This window comes from Heptranchias perlo, chromosome 9 (genome assembly GCF_035084215.1).
Source record: "Heptranchias perlo isolate sHepPer1 chromosome 9, sHepPer1.hap1, whole genome shotgun sequence".
Lineage (NCBI taxonomy): Eukaryota > Metazoa > Chordata > Chondrichthyes > Hexanchiformes > Hexanchidae > Heptranchias > Heptranchias perlo.
Window position 1 is genome coordinate 609,771 of NC_090333.1, and position 9,681 is coordinate 619,451.

The following is a 9,681-nucleotide window of genomic DNA, read 5'->3' on the forward strand; positions in this document are numbered from 1 at the left end:
TTTTGTTTTTTTTTACATTTTCTAAAATCAGCTGAGTAAGAATTATTGGGTTTCCCATGGGTGTCGGGAGTTTAAAGACTCCCACATTAAGCCAGTAGATGGTGTGATTCTCTAACAGTCAGACTGGTGAGGGTTGAAGCATGTCTTCTACTTAGATCAGAAGAAAAATACTGCGGATGCTGGGAATCTGAAATAAAGACTGAAAATGCTGGAAATACTCAGCCAGTCAGGCAGCGTCTGTGGAGAAAGAAACAGAGTTAACATTTCAGGTCGATGACCCTTCAGAACTTTGTTTCTTTCTCCGTAGATGCTGCCCGATTGGCTGAGTATTTCCAGCATGTTTCCGTCTTCTGCTTAGATGTTTCCCTCTGATCAGAGTAGATTTTTAGTATTTACTCTTCAGCCCCCTCTTCCTGTATGAAGGCTTTATATAAATGCACATACTGCAGTTACAGTTATAGCTAAAATATCATAGAGTCAGCAGGTGGCTAAAAAGAAGAAAGACTTGCATTTATACAGCGCCTTTCACGACCTCAGGACGTCCCAAAGTACTTTACAGCCAATGAAGTACTTTTAAGTGTAGTCACTATTGTAATGTAGGGAAACGCAGCAGCCAATCTGCACACAGCAAGATCTCGCAAACAGCAATGAAAATGAATGACCAGGTACTCTGTTTTAGATGTTGGTTGAAAGGTATTGGCGGAATGGTCAAGAACCAGAGGACGCAGATTTAAGGTGATTGCCAAAAAGACCAAAGGCGATATGAGGAAAATCTTTTTTACGCACCGAGTAGTTATGTTCTGGAATGCGCTGCCTGAAAGGGAGGTGGAAGCAGATTCGACCATGGCTTTCAAAAAGGAATTGGATAAATACTTGAAGGGGAAAAAATTTGTAGGTCTATGGGGGAATGGGATTAATTGGATTGTTCTTACAAAGGGCCAGCATAGGCTCAATGGGCCAAATGGCCTCCTGTGCTGTAACCATTCTACGATTCTACAAATGTTGACCAGGAGACTGGGGAGAACACGCCTCCTCTTCTTCGAAATAATACCTTCACATCCACCTGAGAGGGCAAATGGGGCCTTGGTTTAACCTTGGTCTCATCTGAAAGACGGCCCCTCCGACAATGCAGCACTCCCTCAGTACTGCACTGGGAGTGTCAGCCTAGGGTGAGTGCTGTGCTGAATGTTTCTCGCCCTTGTTCCTTCTAAGCTCCACACCATCCTACAGATTTTCCCTTCTCCTTTAACATGGTGGAGAATCAGTACATTTTGATGTTGACATCGTGCTGTGACAATACTAATGAACAGAAGGTGTGTATGAAATTCGTTTGCTAATGATGCACAGTGTGATGATTTCGACCCATCAGGTTTTGTGGAATCTTACAGCACAGAAGGCGGCCATTTGGCCCATCGTGCCTGTGCCGGCTCTTTGAAGAAGCTATCCTATTAGTCCCACTCCCCTGTTTTTTCCCCGTAGCCCTGCAAATTTTTCCTTTTTAAGTATTTATCCAATTCCCTTTTGAAAGTTACTATTGAATCTGTTTCCACCGCCCTTTCAGGCAGCGCATTCCAGATCAGAACAACTTGCTGCGTTAAAAAAAATGTTCTAATCTTTCCCTCGGTTTCTTTTGCCAATTATCATTTAATTCAAGAAATAAGTATCTTCCCTCTGATCAGCATAGGACCACCAAGTGAGTTTGTGCTTTTCCATCCAGTTACTTCTGGACATAAGTCAACAGCACGCGAGAAAAATTGACCAATAAATCGGCAGTTTCAGAAGTTAAGGCCAATGTACAGCTTCTGTGAGAGGTGGAAATACTACAATACTCTTGTAGGAAACCTTTACAGAATTGGGTTTAGGCATGTTGAGAAGGGTAGAGATGGCTTAACTGTATCCAGCCTTTGCCATACCTTCTCTGTGAGTACGATGCTTGCAGTGGGTGTCGGAAAACAAAGCACTAATAAATGTTGACGTAGGAACAGGAGAAGGCCGCTCAGCCCCTCGATCCTGATCTGCTATTCATCTAGATCATGGCTGATCTGTATGTTAACTCCATCTACCCACCTTGGATCCGTATCTAACAAAAATCTATCAATCTTAGTTTTGAAATTTTCAATTGACCCCCAGCCTGAACAGCTTTTTAGGGGAGAGAGTTCTAGATTTCCACTCCCTTTGTGTGAAGAAGTGCTTCTTGACATCACCCCTGAATGGCCTAGCTCTAATTTTGAGATTATGCCCCCCTTGTTCTGGACTCCCCCTCTCCACCCCCACCAGAGGAAATAGTTTCTCTCTATCTACCCGATCAAATCCTTTGACTATCTTAAACACCTCAATTAGATTATCCCTTAATCTTCTAAACTCAAGGGAATACAAGCCAAGTTTATGTGCCCATTGGTCCATTCAGCATGTCCCACACACCTGCGATGCTTTGTGTGCCCACAATATATATACTCCCCACTCCACCTGAAATCATGTGATCTCCTGGGAGAAGTGAAAAGGCAGATTAAAAAACCCTGGTCCATTAGGGAGAAAAAAAAATCTGGAAAATTCACCCTTTAGGCGATCAAAGCTAGTCCAGGATATCTGGCCCTGATAATTCTATGCATTACATTACCTACCGTTTGTATGAGGTGATCTCCGCCCTAGCCACAAACAGGTCCAGCTCTCGCTTGAAGGAATTTAACATTTGGAAGTCCACCGCACGAGCTGGCAGCCTGTTCCAGAGGTCCACTATTCTCTGGGAAAAGAACCACCTCCTGACATCTAACCTAGAACTGGCCTTTGCATAACTTGAGATTGTGATTCCTGGTCTCCCCAAACCTATTTAGTTGAAATAAACTGTCGACACAAACACAATCCATTCACTTCATCATCTTATAAACCTCAATCAGATCACCCCCAGGTCACGCATTTCTAAAGTGTAGTGACCCAGCTCTTTGAGGGTATCTTGGTAACTATGATGCTTTAGATTGGGAATTAATCTTGTGGCCATCCTCTGCACCCTTTCCAAATCTCAATATCACCCATCATCATGCTCAACTGTTTGCAAACCAATGGAGAAAACCACCTCAGTGGAGCATTGTTTGCTTGCCACGGAGTGCGGACGCCCTCATAGGACAAACCTTATCTTAGCTAAGTGCAGAGAAACCAAGATTCAGGTTGGGCAAGGATCTGTCGAGAGCCATTTACTCCAAAGATGTCAGTGGGTAACGCCCCTGCCTTTGGTCAGAAAGATCATGGGTTCAAATCCCACTCCAGAGCCTATAAAATCTACACTGGCTCTCCAGTGCAGTACTGAGGGAGTGCTGCACTGTTAGAAGGTACCGTCTTTCGGTTAAGACGTTAAACCAAGGCTCTCAGGTGGATGTAAAAGATCCTATGGCACTATATTGAAGAAGGGCAGGTGAGTTCTCCCCGGTCTCCTGGCCAATATTTATCCCTCAACCAACATCACTTGAAACAGATTATATGTTCATTTTCACATTGCTGTTTGTGGGACCTTGCTGTGTGCAAAAATTGGCTTTCCACGTTTTCTACATGATAACAGTGACTGCTGTTTCATTGGCTACTTCCATTGGCTGTAAAGTGCTTTGGGATGTGCTAAAGTCATGAAAGGCGTTACATAAATTCAAGCCTTTCTTTCAAAGAGAGATGGGGAAAAACAATAATGGCAAAGTTCATCTGGGGCTCCTACACCCCTAATGATGATTTCCAGAGGAGTTATTTTTTGTTCATGGGATGTGTGCGTCGTTGGCGAGGCCGGCATTTATTGCCCATCCCTAATTGCCCTTGAGAAGGTGGTGGTGAGCCGCCTTCTTGAACCGCTGTAGTCCGTGTGGTGAAGGTTCTCCCACAGTGCTGTTAGGAAGGACGTTCCAGGGTTTTGACCCAGCGACGATAAAGGAACGGCGATATATTTCCAAGTCGGGATGGTGTGTGACTTGGAGGGGAATGTGCAGGTGGTGGTGTTCCCATGTGACTGCTGCCCTTGTCCTTCTAGGTGGTAGAGGTCGCGGGTTTGGGAGGTGCTGTGGAAGAAGCCTTGGCAAGTTGCTGCAGTGCATCCTGTGGATGGTACACACTGCAGCCACTGTGCGCCGGTGGTGAAGGGAGTGAATGTTTAGGGTGGTGGATGGGGTGCCAATCAAGCGGGCTGCTTTGTCCTGGATGGTGTCGACCTTCTTGAGTGTTGGAGCTGCACTCATCCAGGCAAGTGGAGAGTATTCCATCACACTCTTGACTAATGCCTTGTAGATGGTGGAAAGGCTTTGTGGAGTCAGGAGGTGAGTCACTCACCGCAGAATACCCAGCCTCTGACCTGCCCTTGTAGCCACAGTATTTATGTGGCTGGTCCAGTTAAGTTTCTGGTCAATGGTGACCCCCCAGGATGTTGATGGTGGGGGATTTGGCGATGGTAATGCCATTGAATGTCAAGGGGAGGTGGTTAAACTCTCGTTGGAGATGGTCATTGTCTGGCGCGAATGTTACTTGCCACTTATCAGCCCAAGCCTGGATGTTGTCCAGGTCTTGCTGCATGCGGGCTCAGACTGCTTCATTATCTGAGGGGTTGTGAATGGAACTGAACACTGTGCAATCATCACGAATATCCCCATTTCTGACATTAGGATGGAGGGAAGGTCGTTGATGAAGCAGCTGAAGATAGTTGGGCCGAGGACACTGCTCTGAGGAACTCCTGCAGCAATGTCCTGGGGCTGAGATAATTGGCCTCCAACAACCACTACCATCTTCCTTTGTGCTCGGTATGACTCCAGCCACTGGAGAGTTTTCCCCCTGATTCCCATTGACTTCAATTTTACGAGGGCTCCTTGGTGCCACACTCGGTCAAATGCTGCCTTGATGTCAAAGGCAGTCACTCTCACCTCACCTCTGGAATTCAGCTCTTTTGTCCATGTTTTGACCAAGGCTGTAATGAGGTCTGGAGCCGAGTGGTCCTGGCGAAACCCGAACTGAGCATCGGTGAGCAGGTTATTGGTGAGTAAGTGCCGTTTGATAGCACTGTTGACGACACCTTCCATCACTTTGATATGCATTGATGTGAGGGGGGCAGACTATTTTGTTATTCGTTCATGGGATGTGGGCATCACTGGCAAGGCCGGCATTTATTGCCCTTGAGAAGGTGGGGGTGAACCGCCTTCTTGAACCGCTGCAGTCCCTGTGATGAATGTTCTCCCACAGTGCTGTTAGGTCAGGAGTTCCAGGATTTTGACCCAGCGACAATGAAGGAACGGCGATATATTTCCAAGACTGGCAACCCATCATCTGGAGATTGGTACACGGAGCAGGAGGAGAAAAATAGTGGTGTGGACGAGGGGAGGAAATTGCCTTCCAAATCCATTTCAGATGCAGTTATGATTACAATTTTCAGTCATGGTTTAGCTATAACATTCCAGCCATGGGAGTGTGGTTAATATTGTGGATTTCTTTAACAAGACCAGAGAGGTAATGTAACACTAATAAATTATTTTTTTTCCACAGCAAAGTCTGATACTTCATAAAAAACACATGTCAGCCAAGCTATCCCTTCAGGCACTATGGTGAAATATGCCACCCCTTGCAAATTATGTAAAAGAATATACCATTTTATATTAGTATTGGGGAGGGAGTGGGGTGGGGGGAGGGGAGATGGCTTATGTGTAACAGAATCTTCATTGAATGGTGAAATTGCTTATTATTCGACCTTGAATGTGTATTGGTATAAAGTGACTGCAGGACAAATGCAAGGAATGAAAATGTGAACCCAGCCATTTAATGATTTTTTTAAACAAAAGTCTAAAAGGCTCAATTTGCCTTGGATATGATAGAAGCATCCAAGGTTTTTTTTAAAAATTCATTCTTGGGTTATAGGCGTTGCTGGCAAGGCCGGCATTTATTGGCCATCCCTGGTTGCCCTTGAGAAGGTGGTGGTGAGCCGCCTTCTTGAACCACCGCAGTCCGTGTAGTGAAGGTTCTCCCACAGTGCTGTTAGGTTGGGAGTTCCAGGATTTTGACCCAGCGACAATGAAGGAACGGCCGATATATTTCCAAGTCGGAATGGTGTGTGACTCGGAAGGGAACTTGGAGGTGACGGTGTTCCCATGTGCCTGCTGCCCTTCACCTTCTAGGTGGTGGAGGTAGTGGGTTTGGAATCCTGTAGATAACACACACTGCAGCCACGGTGGTGCCGGTAGTGGAGGGAGCAGATGTTTAAGCTACATTTACACTGGAAATGTAGCATTACAGTAAAGTGGCTTCACTTTGTATCAATGCTGCTGTTAGAGAGTAGTACCTTGTTCAGAACAGTAGAACCAGAGGACACGGCCTGCGCTTGAAGGGAGTATATTCAAAACTCATTTGTGGAAACATGCTCAGTTTGGGTTCCGCCAGGACCACTTGGCTCCAGACCTCATTACAGCCTTGGTCCAAACATGGACAAAAGAGCTGAATTCCAGTGGTGAGGTGAGAGTGACTGTCCTTGACATTAAGGCAGCATTTGACCGAGAGTGGCACCAAGGAGCCCTCATAAAATTGAAGTCAATGGGAATCAGGGGGAAAACTCTCCGGTGGCTGGAAAAATACCTAGCACAAAGGAAGATGGTAGTGGTTGTTGGAGGCCAATCATCTCAGCCCCAGGGCATTGCTGCAGGAGTTCCTCAGGGCAGTGTCCTAGGCCCAACCATCTTCAGCTGCTTCATCAATGACCTTCCCTCCATCATAAGGTCAGAAATGGGGATGTTCGCTGATGATTGCACAGTGTTCAGTTCCATTCACAACCCCTCAAATAATGAAGCAGTCCGACCCCGCATGCAGCAAGACCTGGACAACATCCAGGCTTGGGCTCATAAGTGGCAAGTAACATTCGCGCCAGATGAGTGCCAGGCAATGACCATCTCCAACAAGAGCGAGTCTAACCACCTCCCCTTGACATTCAACGGCATTACCATTGCCGAATCCCCCACCATCAACATCCTGGGGGTCACCATTGACCAGAAACTTAACTGGACCAGCCATATAAATACTGTGGCTACGAGGGCAGGTCAGAGGCTGGGTATTCTGCAGCGAGTGACTCACCTCCTGGCTCCCCAAAGCCTTTCCACCATCTTCAAGGCACAAGTCAGGAGTGTGATGGAATACTCTCCACTTGCTTGGATGAGTGCAACTCCAACAACACTCAAGAAGCTCGACACCATCCAGGACAAAGCAGCCCGCTTGATTGGCACACCATCCACCACCCTAAACATTCACTCCCTTCACCACTGGCTCACAGTGGCTGCAGTGTCAATCCATGGAACAGACTCCCTCGGGAGACGGTGGAAACAGTTAGTATTAATTCATTCAAATGCAAATTAGATCGATTTCTTTCAGTAAATAATATTTTGTGATCCAGTATCTGAGTAATTTGAGACATGACGTGTGGTGAGTGTAACAGGCTTGGGAGGAACAGGGGACTTTGGACCTATGGTTCCTAAAGCTCTGCACCACTGGGGGTTTTCCTCACCTCATGTCTGGGTCTGTTGGAGACTCGTTGATAGAGATTGATTGCTGTGATTAGTCAATAACTCCATTATTGATGTATCATGCAAAATTGCAGGTTTGGGACATTAATATGTCCAGCTCCCTGTACACACAGGCTGGTTTACTATTACCCATTGTTGGGGGTTAATAAGTTGTTCCCAAACTGTCAATTAAAAAATTACAATTAAATAAATTTAGAAGAGCAGAGATAATTAAAATTCTGATTTCTGCCATGTCAACCAACGGAATCATAGAATCATACAGCTCAGAAGGTCATTCGGCCCATCATACCTGTGCTGGCTGTTTGAAAGAGCTATCCAATTAGTCCCACTCCCCCTGCCCTTTTTCCTGAGCCCTGCACATTTTTCCTATTCTGAAGATCGAATGGAACAGAGCACTAGACAAGATTTCCACTCCTGAATAAATTAAGAGAACATTTAAAAAGAGAAAAAAACAAATTTCGCACTTACCACATCCCTTCTCCTTTTACTAGCTGAAAATAAAATGACGACTATTTCTAATCCAGTAATCATAAATATTATTGAATTACCATTTTGGGAAGAGGAGTGTTAGTATAACATCTTTGTGGAATATAAATATGGAAAGCATTACAAAGGTTGTACTCAGCTTTGCCCAAAGGAAACATGTAATGTTACCCTTCTCAATCTGCAGTCAGAAGTACTTTAAATTACAAAGAATATAGAATCATACAGCACAGAAGAAGGACATTCGGCCCATTGTGTCTGTGCCGGCTCTTTGAAAGAGCTATCCAATTAGTCCCACTCCCCTGCACTTTCGCTACAGCCCTGCAAATTTTTCCTTTCCAATTCTAAAGTAAAAATACGCAATTGGAGGTGGGCCAATTTCAATGGGATGAGAACCGGGTAAATTGGAATCAAAGGTTGGCAGGCAAAACTGTAATTGAACAATGGGCGGCCTTTAAGGAGGAGATGGTTCGGGTACAGTCTAGGTACATTCCCACGAGGGAGAAAGGTAGGGCAACTAAAACCAGAGCTCACTGGATGACAAAAGAGATAGTGAGTAAGACGAAATGGAAAAAAGGGGCGTATGACAGATGTCAGGTTGATAATACAAGTGAGAACCAGGCAGAGTATAGAAAGTTCAGATGGGAAGTGAAAAAGGAAATAAGAGGGGCAAAGAGAGAATATGAGAATAGACTGGCGGCCAACATAAAAGGGAATCCAAAAGTCTTCTACAGGCGTGTGAACAGTAAACGGATGGTAAGAGGAGGGGTGGGGCCGATTAGGGACCATAAAGGAGATCTACTCATGGAGGCTGAGGTACTAAATGAGTACTTTGCATCTGTCTTTACCATGGAAGAAGATGCTGCCACAGTCTCAGTAAAGGAAGATATAGTTGAGATGCTAGATGGGCTAAAAATTGATAAAGAAGAGGTATTAGAAAGGCTAGCTGTACTTAAAGTAGATAAGTCACCCGGTCCGGATGGGATGCATCCGAAGTTGCTGAGGGAAGTAAGGGTGGAATTTGTGGAGGTACTGGCCGTAATCTTCCAAACATCCTGAGATATGGGGGTGGTGCCAGAGGACTGGAGAATTGCAAATTTTACACCCTTGTTCAAAAAAGGGTGTAAGGATAAACCCAGCAACTATAGGCCAGTCAGTTTACCCTCAGTAGTGGGGAAACTTCTAGAAACGATAATCCGGGACAGAATTAACAGTCACTTGGACGAGGGTGGATTGATTAGGGAAAGCCAGCACGGATTTGTTAAAGGCAAATCGTGTTTAACTTACCTGATAGAGTTTTTTGATGAGGTAACAGAGAGGGTAGATGAGGGCAATGCAGTTGATGTGGTGTCTATGGACTTTCAAAAGACGTTTGATAAAGTGCCGCATGGTAGGCTTATCATCAAGATTGTGGCCCATGGAATAAAGGGGGCATGGATACAGAATTGGCTAAGGGTCAGGGAACAGAGAGTAGTGGTGAACAGTTGTTTTTCGGACTGGAGGGAGGTGTACAGTGGTGTTCCCCGGGGTCAGTGCTGGGACCGCTGCTTTTCTTGATATATATTAATGACTTGGACATGGATGTACACGCACAATTTCAAAATTTGCAGATGACACAAAACTTGGAAGGGTAGTAAACAGTGAGGAGGATAGTGATAGACTTCAAGAGGAGATAGACAGG